At 37.7% G+C, this 8,718-nt stretch overlaps 1 pseudogene; it reads left to right on the top strand.

Moving 5' to 3' along the window:
* The first annotated feature begins 716 nt into the window (after positions 1 to 716).
* Positions 717 to 8,718, top strand: part of LOC100661431 (acylglycerol kinase, mitochondrial-like) — a 49,417-nt pseudogene continuing 41,415 nt past the window's right edge.

Raw genomic sequence — 8,718 nt, 5'->3', positions numbered from 1 at the left:
GATAGAGATGTACAAGGGGATTAATGCTGTTTACATGCCTGCTAACACAATATCCAACTGGACAATGAATAAGGAAGACCAAAGAAGAATTAACGCCTATGAATTGTGATGTTGGTGAAGAATATTGAATATACCATGGGCTGCCAAAAGAACAGCCAAATCTGTCCAGGAAGAAGTACAACCAGAATGCTCCTTGGAAGCAAGGATGGCTAGAATGCATCTCACATACTTTGGACATGTCAGGAGGGATCAGTCGCTGGAGAAGGACATCATGCTTGGTAAAGTGAAGGGTCAGTGAAAAACAAGAAGACTCTCAATGAGATGGATTGACACAGCGGCTCCAACAATGGGCATAGCAACAACAGTGAGGGTGGCGCAGGACTGGACGGTGTTTCATTCTGTCGTGCATGGGGTTACTATGAGTTGGAACTGACTCAACAGCACCTAACAACAAAAACACCAACAGATTATCCATTCTGCAGCCCATGGATCAAGGAGCAATTTCACCTTTCAAGTCTTGTTACTGGAGAAATACATTTTGTAAAGTCATAGCTGCCATGGATAGTTGTTTCTCTGACAGATCTGGGCAAATTAAATTGAAAACTTGCTAGAAAGGAGTCACCATTCTAGATGCTATTAAGAACATTCATGATTTATGAGAGGAGGTCAAAATATCAACATTAACAGGAGTTTGGAAGAAGCTGATTCCAACCCTCATGGATGACTTTGAAGGATTCAAGGCTTCAGTGGAGGAAGTAACTGCAGATGTGGTGCAAATAGCAAGAGAACTAGAATTAGAAGTGGAGCCTGAAGATGTGACTGAATTGCTGCAGTCTCATGATAAAACATTAACGGATGAGGAGTTGCTTTTTATGGATTAGTAAAGAAAGTTGTCTCTTGAGACGGAATCTACTCCTGGCAAAGATGCTGTGAACGTTGTTGAAATTACAACAAAAGATTGAGAATATTATGTAAACTTAGTTGATAAAGGGTTTGGGAGAATTGATTCCAACTTTGAAAGAACTTCTAGTGTGGGTAAAATGCTGTCAAACAGCAACATACGCTACAGAGAAATCTATCATGAAAGGAAGAGTCAATTAATGTGACAAACTTCACTGTTGCCTTATTTTAAGGAGTTGCCACAGCCACCCCAACCTTCAGCAACCACCACCCTGATCAGTCAGCAGCCATCAACATCAAGGCAAAACCTTCTGCTAGCAAAAAGATTATGACTCGATGAAGGCTCAGATTATGGTTAGCATTTTTTAGCAGTGATGTATTTTTAAATTAAGGTACGTACATTGGTTTTTTAGACATAATGCTATTTCACACTTAATATACTGCAGTATAATCATAACTTTTATATGCACTGGGAAACCAAAAAATTTGTGTGACCTGATTTATTGTGGTGGTCTGACCAAACCTGCAATATCTCTGAGGTATGCCTGTATGCACACAGGTCAACTTCAAAGCATCTTAAATTTAATGCTATTTAGACAAAAGCACAAACGTATACTTTCTAAAAAAAAAAATTAATTACTTGCATAACTTAAAGGAAATGAGAAAATGATGAAAGGACCGTGCATATTTATCAGTGTCATTTTTTAGAAAAGTCCCATAATTTTTGTGCAAGATATGAAAGAGCGGAGGAAGAGTTTGCCATTTCATTAAGAAATAATACTACAGTAATTTCTTGTTTACTCAAGTTATCTGCAAAAATAAATAAACAAATGCAATTCATTTTGAAGAATGATGATTCAAAGGAGCCAGGAAAGCTCTTGATTTCATGGTAGGTTTGAGAAAAGGTGAAACTATTTTCTTTCTAACCCACATGAAAGGCTTTTATGAATAAGCAAACAGAACATCATTAGAAGAATTATGTTAAAATTACCAGTATGGCTTAAAGGACTTAATGACAGAATTGGAAACTGACTGCATTTAATTTGCTTCAATTTAGTAGTAATTTACTAAATGTCTTTTAAGTTCAGGACACTACCAGATGTATTTTATATATATATATATATGTTTATATATATATATGTTTATATATATATACATATATATAAAACATAAGGCAAAATACGAACACCAAATTAGGCTATACTTTCATTGGAAAGAATTAAGCAGTTGCCAAATATTTTTGATCTGAAAATCATCGGATAGATTTCTCCATTTTTGTCAGTTTCTCTGGGCCACAGACCCAGAATAACTGTCTACTTTTTACCACTATTCTGGCGGGTTGGGATTTAACACTGGCCCCCTGCTCCATGACATTGTTATTGTAATAGGAAATCTGCCATCACATGCTTTCCTATCCAGTCTACAGTCTGCTCTTTCCTCTGTATCTGTTCCCTTCTTTGTTTTATCCAAGTACATGCATAGTTCACCCACAAGAAAATGATTTGAAACCCTTTGAAGATGGCATTGTGTTATTTATTTTTTATTTCATTAGAGTTTTGTACCTCTTCACTTGCCACAGCCTCCGTTCATAGCCAAGTGCTGGGCACTCAATAAGCGTTCGTTGGTATCAAGTTCTAATTTTATAGATGGGAAATGTTTGGATTTTCAATAAAGGAGAAATCTAATTAAGCTTAACCTTTGTATAGATGCAAATCAAATCATGAAACAACTTGAGAATTAGTGATAGAAAGTCAAGGAGTTTTACATATTTTATATATGTATACTTACACACACATCTTAAGGAAACCCTGGTGGCATAGTGGTTAAGTGCTATGGCTGCTAACCAAAAGGTCAGCAGTTTGAATCCGCCAGGCTCTCCTTGGAAACTCTATGGGGCAGTTCTACCCTGTCCTATAGGTTCACTATGAGTCAGAATTGACTCGATGGGCACTGGGTTTGGTTTGGTTTTGGTTTATACACCCTAAAAGAAGTTGTGAGTTCAGGTATCTTAAACTCATAGTTTTATAAGTAGGGAATATGACAGGGTGACAAGGAAAGGGGGAGCCCCGGCATAAACTTCATCTTCACAGAACTTTTGAGAATCTAATAAAATAAAATCAATATGAGCACCTTATATAATAGAACATAACACTTTAAAAATTCTAAAGCTGGTAAAATGAGATTTCATATAGATTTAATGTTTATGAAAGATTCTTCAGGATTTCCCCTTAGATACCTGGTACCATTGATGGCAATTTCTTTGATGATGAGGTTGAATGCCTTAAAACCCAAACCAAACCCAGTGCCGTCGAGTCGACTCTGACTCATAGCGACCCTATAGGACGAGTAGAACTGCCCCATAGAGTTTTCAAGGAGCTCCTGGTGGATTTGAACTGCTGACCCTTTGGTTAGCAGCTGTAGCACTTAACCACTACACCACCAGAGTTTCAGTTGAATGCCTTAGGGGGCCAATAAATAAACAGTCAAGTAGAATGACCCACAGTTACCCTACAGTGCCCTCTGGTATCCCATAGAAATCAAGGACCTAAGGTTAATTTGGAGTAAAAACGCAAGGCAGCATGTGATTAACCCATACAGGCAATTGCTCTCGACTTTCAAATTTTAATTTATTACACGTCAATATTGTTAAGTAGTAAACAGTGACAGAAACCCTGTGCAGTGGAAACCCTGGTGGTGTAGTGGTTAAATGTTATGGGTGCTAACCAAAAGGTCAGCTGTTGGAATTCACCAGGCGCTCCCTGGAAACGTTATAAGTCAGTTCTGCTCTGTCCTACAGGGTCACTATGCGTCAGAATCTACTTGACAGCAGCTGGTTTGGTGGTGCAGTGGTTAAACAACCAGCTGCTAACCAGAAGATCACCAGTTTAAACCCTTTGGGTGATCTTTGAGAGAAATATGTGGCAGTCTGCTTCCGTAAAGATTACAGCTTTGGAAACCCTATGAGGCAGTTCTACTCTGTCCTATTAGGGCTGTTATGAGTTTAATTTTTCAAAAGTAGATTGCCAAGCTTTTCTTTCAAGGCATTTCTGGGAACACTTCAACCCCCAACATTTTGATTAGCAGCTGAGTATCTTGAGTGTTGCACAACCCAGACATAAGGATAAATAAAAAAAAAGTCATAAAAAGAATAAGTATACAGCTTACTAAATTCTCACAAAATAACCTTACTTGTGTAACTATGACCCAAATAAAAAAGCAGGACATTACTGGCCCACATCCCAGGGCTCCTCCCTGTCACTAGCCCCTCGGAGGAAGCCACTACCTGACTTCCATGAACGGCAGTTAGTTGTGCCTATGATTTTTATATCAACGGAATGATAAAATGTGTACATTATAGTTGTGAGGTTCATGGATGTGACTTGTCAGATTTATTTAATAAAAGATTTTGCTTCCAAAATAAGTAAATTGAATGTCTTTTTAAAGAGGGAGGTATCTATTTGTATAACCTTCTTCATTCAGCAGCATGTTTTCTAACAACGATGTGGGAGGAAAAGAACAAACCAAACCAAAACAAAACCCTCCCTTCCTTCTCTGATTTCAGCAGATTGTTGAAGCAATGAAACAAGTTGTTCCTTGTCAGAAACAATTTTAAGTTCATCACAGCATTCTTACCAGATAATATGTTACCATGGAACCCATGAGGTGAAAGCCATTTTCTATTCTTTTATAAAATGTAGAGGAACTCAACTTTGAAGTTTCTATTGTAATGTGTTGTCCCATTCAACAAAGGTAAGAAATAGATTGATTTTGATATTTCATTTTTACAAAAATAAGCTGTTTATTTCCCTATTAATGCTAAAGATTAGTTTTGTTGCCCAATTAGGGTTTATGCCCCGGAGAAGTGAAGCCAATGAAACACACTCCAAGTCAGAAAAACAGAAAGTTTATTAGGAGGTGACAGCAACGGGTAGTCTGACAGCAACACTGGCTGTCTTCATGGAGTCCCAAAAGGCAATTTCTACATCACAGCTTATATGTCATTTTTGCAAGGGTTACACAGTGTCTTCAGGCATGTAGCCCACAGATGGTCAGATGAGCATACATAACAAGACAATTACAAGAAACTATTAGACTAAAGATATGCATCCCAGACAAATGGGCTCTAATCTTTATGTTTATAACAGGCAAAAAACTTATATAAAAATCTGTTGCTAGTGGAACCGGCCTGCCAAGTTTACTCTGACCAAGATAAGGAGCAAGAAAGAAAGAAAGTTGAAGCCCGAAAGAGTCAGGCATCCTTCCTAGTTGCCGCCTTGCAGGCTGAAGGCTTCCTCCAAGAGAACAAAGAAAAAGAGGGAGACCGAGGCTGCAAGGGTTGAGAAGGCCCTGTACCCCTTTGGAAATAGACCAGTGGAGCTGGTGTAATAATAAAAAAAAAAGACATTGAAAGTGAGAGTGTACAAAATACCAAGCAAAAAACTTACAGCTTACTTAGAATATCATTATGATATTAGTTATGTCAAGCTCTCAACTGCTCAGTTTGAAAAGGAGAAAACATGCTGAGAGGTATTAGGGTCACAGTTTTGCAGTTTAAATTTACTCTTCTTAGTGGTTTCTAATACTCATCTTAGTGATTCTTCTTTAGTAAATTTGTCCATAGATAAAATGTGCTAAAAAACAAAACAAAAATAAAAACCATTGCTGTCGACTTATAGAGACCCTATAGGACAGAATAGACTATAGTGGTTAAGAACTCGGCTGCTAACCAAAAGGTCTGCTGTTCAATCCATCAGCCACTCCTTGGAAACCCTATGGGGCAGTTCTACTCTGTCCTATGAGTAGGAATCCATTCTAAGGCAACCAATGGGTACAGGGTTTCCAAGGAGTGTCTGGTGGATTTGAACTGTCTACATTTCAGTTTATGGTTGAGCTCCTAACCACTGTGCCACTAAACCCGTTGCCATCCAGTCGATTCCGATTCACAGCAACCCTATAGGTCAGAGTAGAACTTTCTGAGAAGCGGCTGGTGGATTTGAACTGCTGACCTTTTGGTTAGCAGCTGTAGCTCTTAACCACTATGGCACCAGGGTTTCCAGGGGTCCCTGGATCTCCCAAAATAAGCCCAAACAGTGTAAACTTAACCCCTTGATCACTTTTTATCAGTTTTATTAAGTTGTTCAACTTTATAAGTAAGGTTCTTTCAGTACTTTTATTTAAGAAATTATAAATATAGACTTTTTCTCTATGTGATTCATTGTATTATGATCTAGTGAGAGCTTTACTTTTTTTGATCATATTAATTGGGGTCACCAAAGTAAAGTTGAGCTGTGAAAGTGCCTGCTGTTTTTAGAGTCCAAGAAGGTAATTATCTGTGTAGTCAGATTATTTAGTTATATATTTTATTAAGCAAACACTTACTGTATGCCAGGCACAGTTATAAGCTCTTTAATAATGTATATGTCTTCATAAACAACCCTATGCAATAGGGGCTTTTATTGTCATTACTTTCCATAAGATGAGCTGGGCCATAGAATGGTTAAGTAATTGTCCAAGATTACACAGCTACTATGTGGTGAAGGCAGGATTTGAAACCAGGTTGTCTGGCTCCTGTAGCTATGATCTTAGCTGTTATGCTATGTTCCTGACATGCCTATCCTAAAATGGAAACTGATGATCTAAATTAGTTTTCCCATTCCCATTCCCATTGCCGTCTAGTGGACTCCATAATAGGTAAAACTACATCTTTTCCCCCAATCGTTCCCTGAAAAATCCTAGATGTTTTAGGAGAAAATGTTATCTAGTTGGGCAGAGTATATTTACAAGGCAAGGGGAGGCATTATACATGAATAACCTGTTCTGGTTTTCTTTCTCTTTTCTTTTTTTGTAACTAGAAAAGATTTTCAAAGAAGTTCTCAATATTTCAAAATACTTTCCAAGCTTTTCAGCAGTTATTGAAAGTAAGAAAAAATGAAATTGATGAAATTATGTTGATTGCATTAAAGTCAGCTCCTCAATGCTAGTCTTCAATAGTACGGAAAAGCTGTAACACATATTGCCTAACAAGTGAAAAAGACATGAGTAGTCCAGAATTCGTTACGTGATAGACTTCATTGATAGCCAGTAGTCTTTTTCTGTAAAGAAAATAATATCTTTACTCTTCCTTTGTCATGGAATCTGTAGGAAAATATATTGAAATAGTGACATATGTCATTTCACTTTTTTTCTTGAAAAATGATCTAAGTAAAGTTCAGAGGAACTTTGCTTAGGGATGACTGACTTGCTGGTAAAAAAGTATGAATGAAATATTTCAGATGATTAAATGTAACTTCTGAAATCGTTATACATTTGAAACTGTACAGTTGCACTTATTTAATTTCCTGGGCAAAGAATTGGCATTTGTTTGAGAGTCAAGTTTTCCAATGGGTTGTATAAAGTATAAGCAGAAAACAGGGATGCAGGAAGGCAGAGTACCTTCCCACTGGCAAGTTATTTCCTTCGTCAAGCAATACTGTGACTTTTTCTCAGATTACTGCTAATCTTATTATTCTTAAATTCTGTTTGAAGTATATATAAAACTTTTGGATTTTTTAAAAATAATCTGTGGTTCTAGTGAGTCTGCATGTCCTTAGTAACCTTGGTCAAGATGTGAAGTCAGATATTTGATTCATTGTTTTATATTTAAATTGTTTTCTAATGTTAAGGAACATTTCAGATATGTCAGATTTCCGTATCATGAGAATTCCTATCTCCCAGGAAGAGAAGGAGCTTCCTGTAGATGTGCATTCGTAGGTATGAGGAAAGGTTTTAGGGAGAAAAACACTGAATTCTCGGTCGGAGATCTTTGTTGAAATTTGAAGTTAGCAATTTGGCAGCTCATATACTAGTCACATTATTTATTCCTGGTTGGATTAATTTTACATGATTGACTTTTAAAGGAGCCCTGGTGGTGCAGTAGTTACGTGTTTGGCTGCTAACCCAAAAGTTGGCAGTTCAAATCCACCAGCCGCTGCTTGGAAACCCTATGGGGCAGTTCTACTCTGTCCTATAAGGTCCCTATGAGTCGGAATTGACTCGATCGCATGAGGTTTGGTTTGGTTTTTTGTTTGACTTTTAAAAGTATATCATACTACACACCCAATCTATCTTGTGGGGTTATTGTGTAAAATAAATGAAACTGCGTATGTGAGGGTGCCATATAACCAGATGACAAAAAAATATATGAGTAGTCATTTATGTATAGCACATGAGTACACTCATTGGCTTCCTGGGTCTACTGTAACAAAGTACCACAAAATAGGAGATTTTAAAAAGCAGAAATTGATTGTCTCACATTTCTGGGAGCCAGCAGTCCAAATTCAGAGTGTCAGCGGGCTATGTTCTCTCTGAAGGCTGTAGGGGAAGACCCTTTCTTGCCTCTCCAAGCTCCTGGTGGTCCCAAGTTTCCCTTGGCTTGAAGTTGCAGCAAAACTCTGTCTCTGACTCTGTTATCACATAGTCATGAGCACGCCCTACTCATGTTAACTGAGAACTTCTTCAAAGACTCTATCTCCAAACCAGGGTGTGTTCACAGGCACTGGGGGCTAAGACTTCAACATATCTTTTTAAGGACGTAATTCATTCCTTAGCAGTAGTTATATATATATTTTAATGACCCAGAAAGGATTCAAAGAGGCCTACAAGAATGCATAAAATGTGATGAGAACATTAATCAGACAAGTATGATAGAAACAGGAAGTGGGACCAGGGTAAGCGAAGAATGAGGTTAGGAAGCATATCTTCATGATCTGCATTCCCGCTTGGTTCTGTCGATGGAACAGGTGTGCTAATTTCCTCTCAAACTTCAATTTCTACTTTTTT

The sequence above is a fragment of the Loxodonta africana genome, chromosome 4, assembly GCF_030014295.1.
Source record: "Loxodonta africana isolate mLoxAfr1 chromosome 4, mLoxAfr1.hap2, whole genome shotgun sequence".
NCBI classification, from domain to species: Eukaryota; Metazoa; Chordata; class Mammalia; order Proboscidea; family Elephantidae; genus Loxodonta; species Loxodonta africana.
Note: the sequence above shows the minus strand (reverse complement) of the source record. Positions and strands in the feature narration are given on the sequence as shown.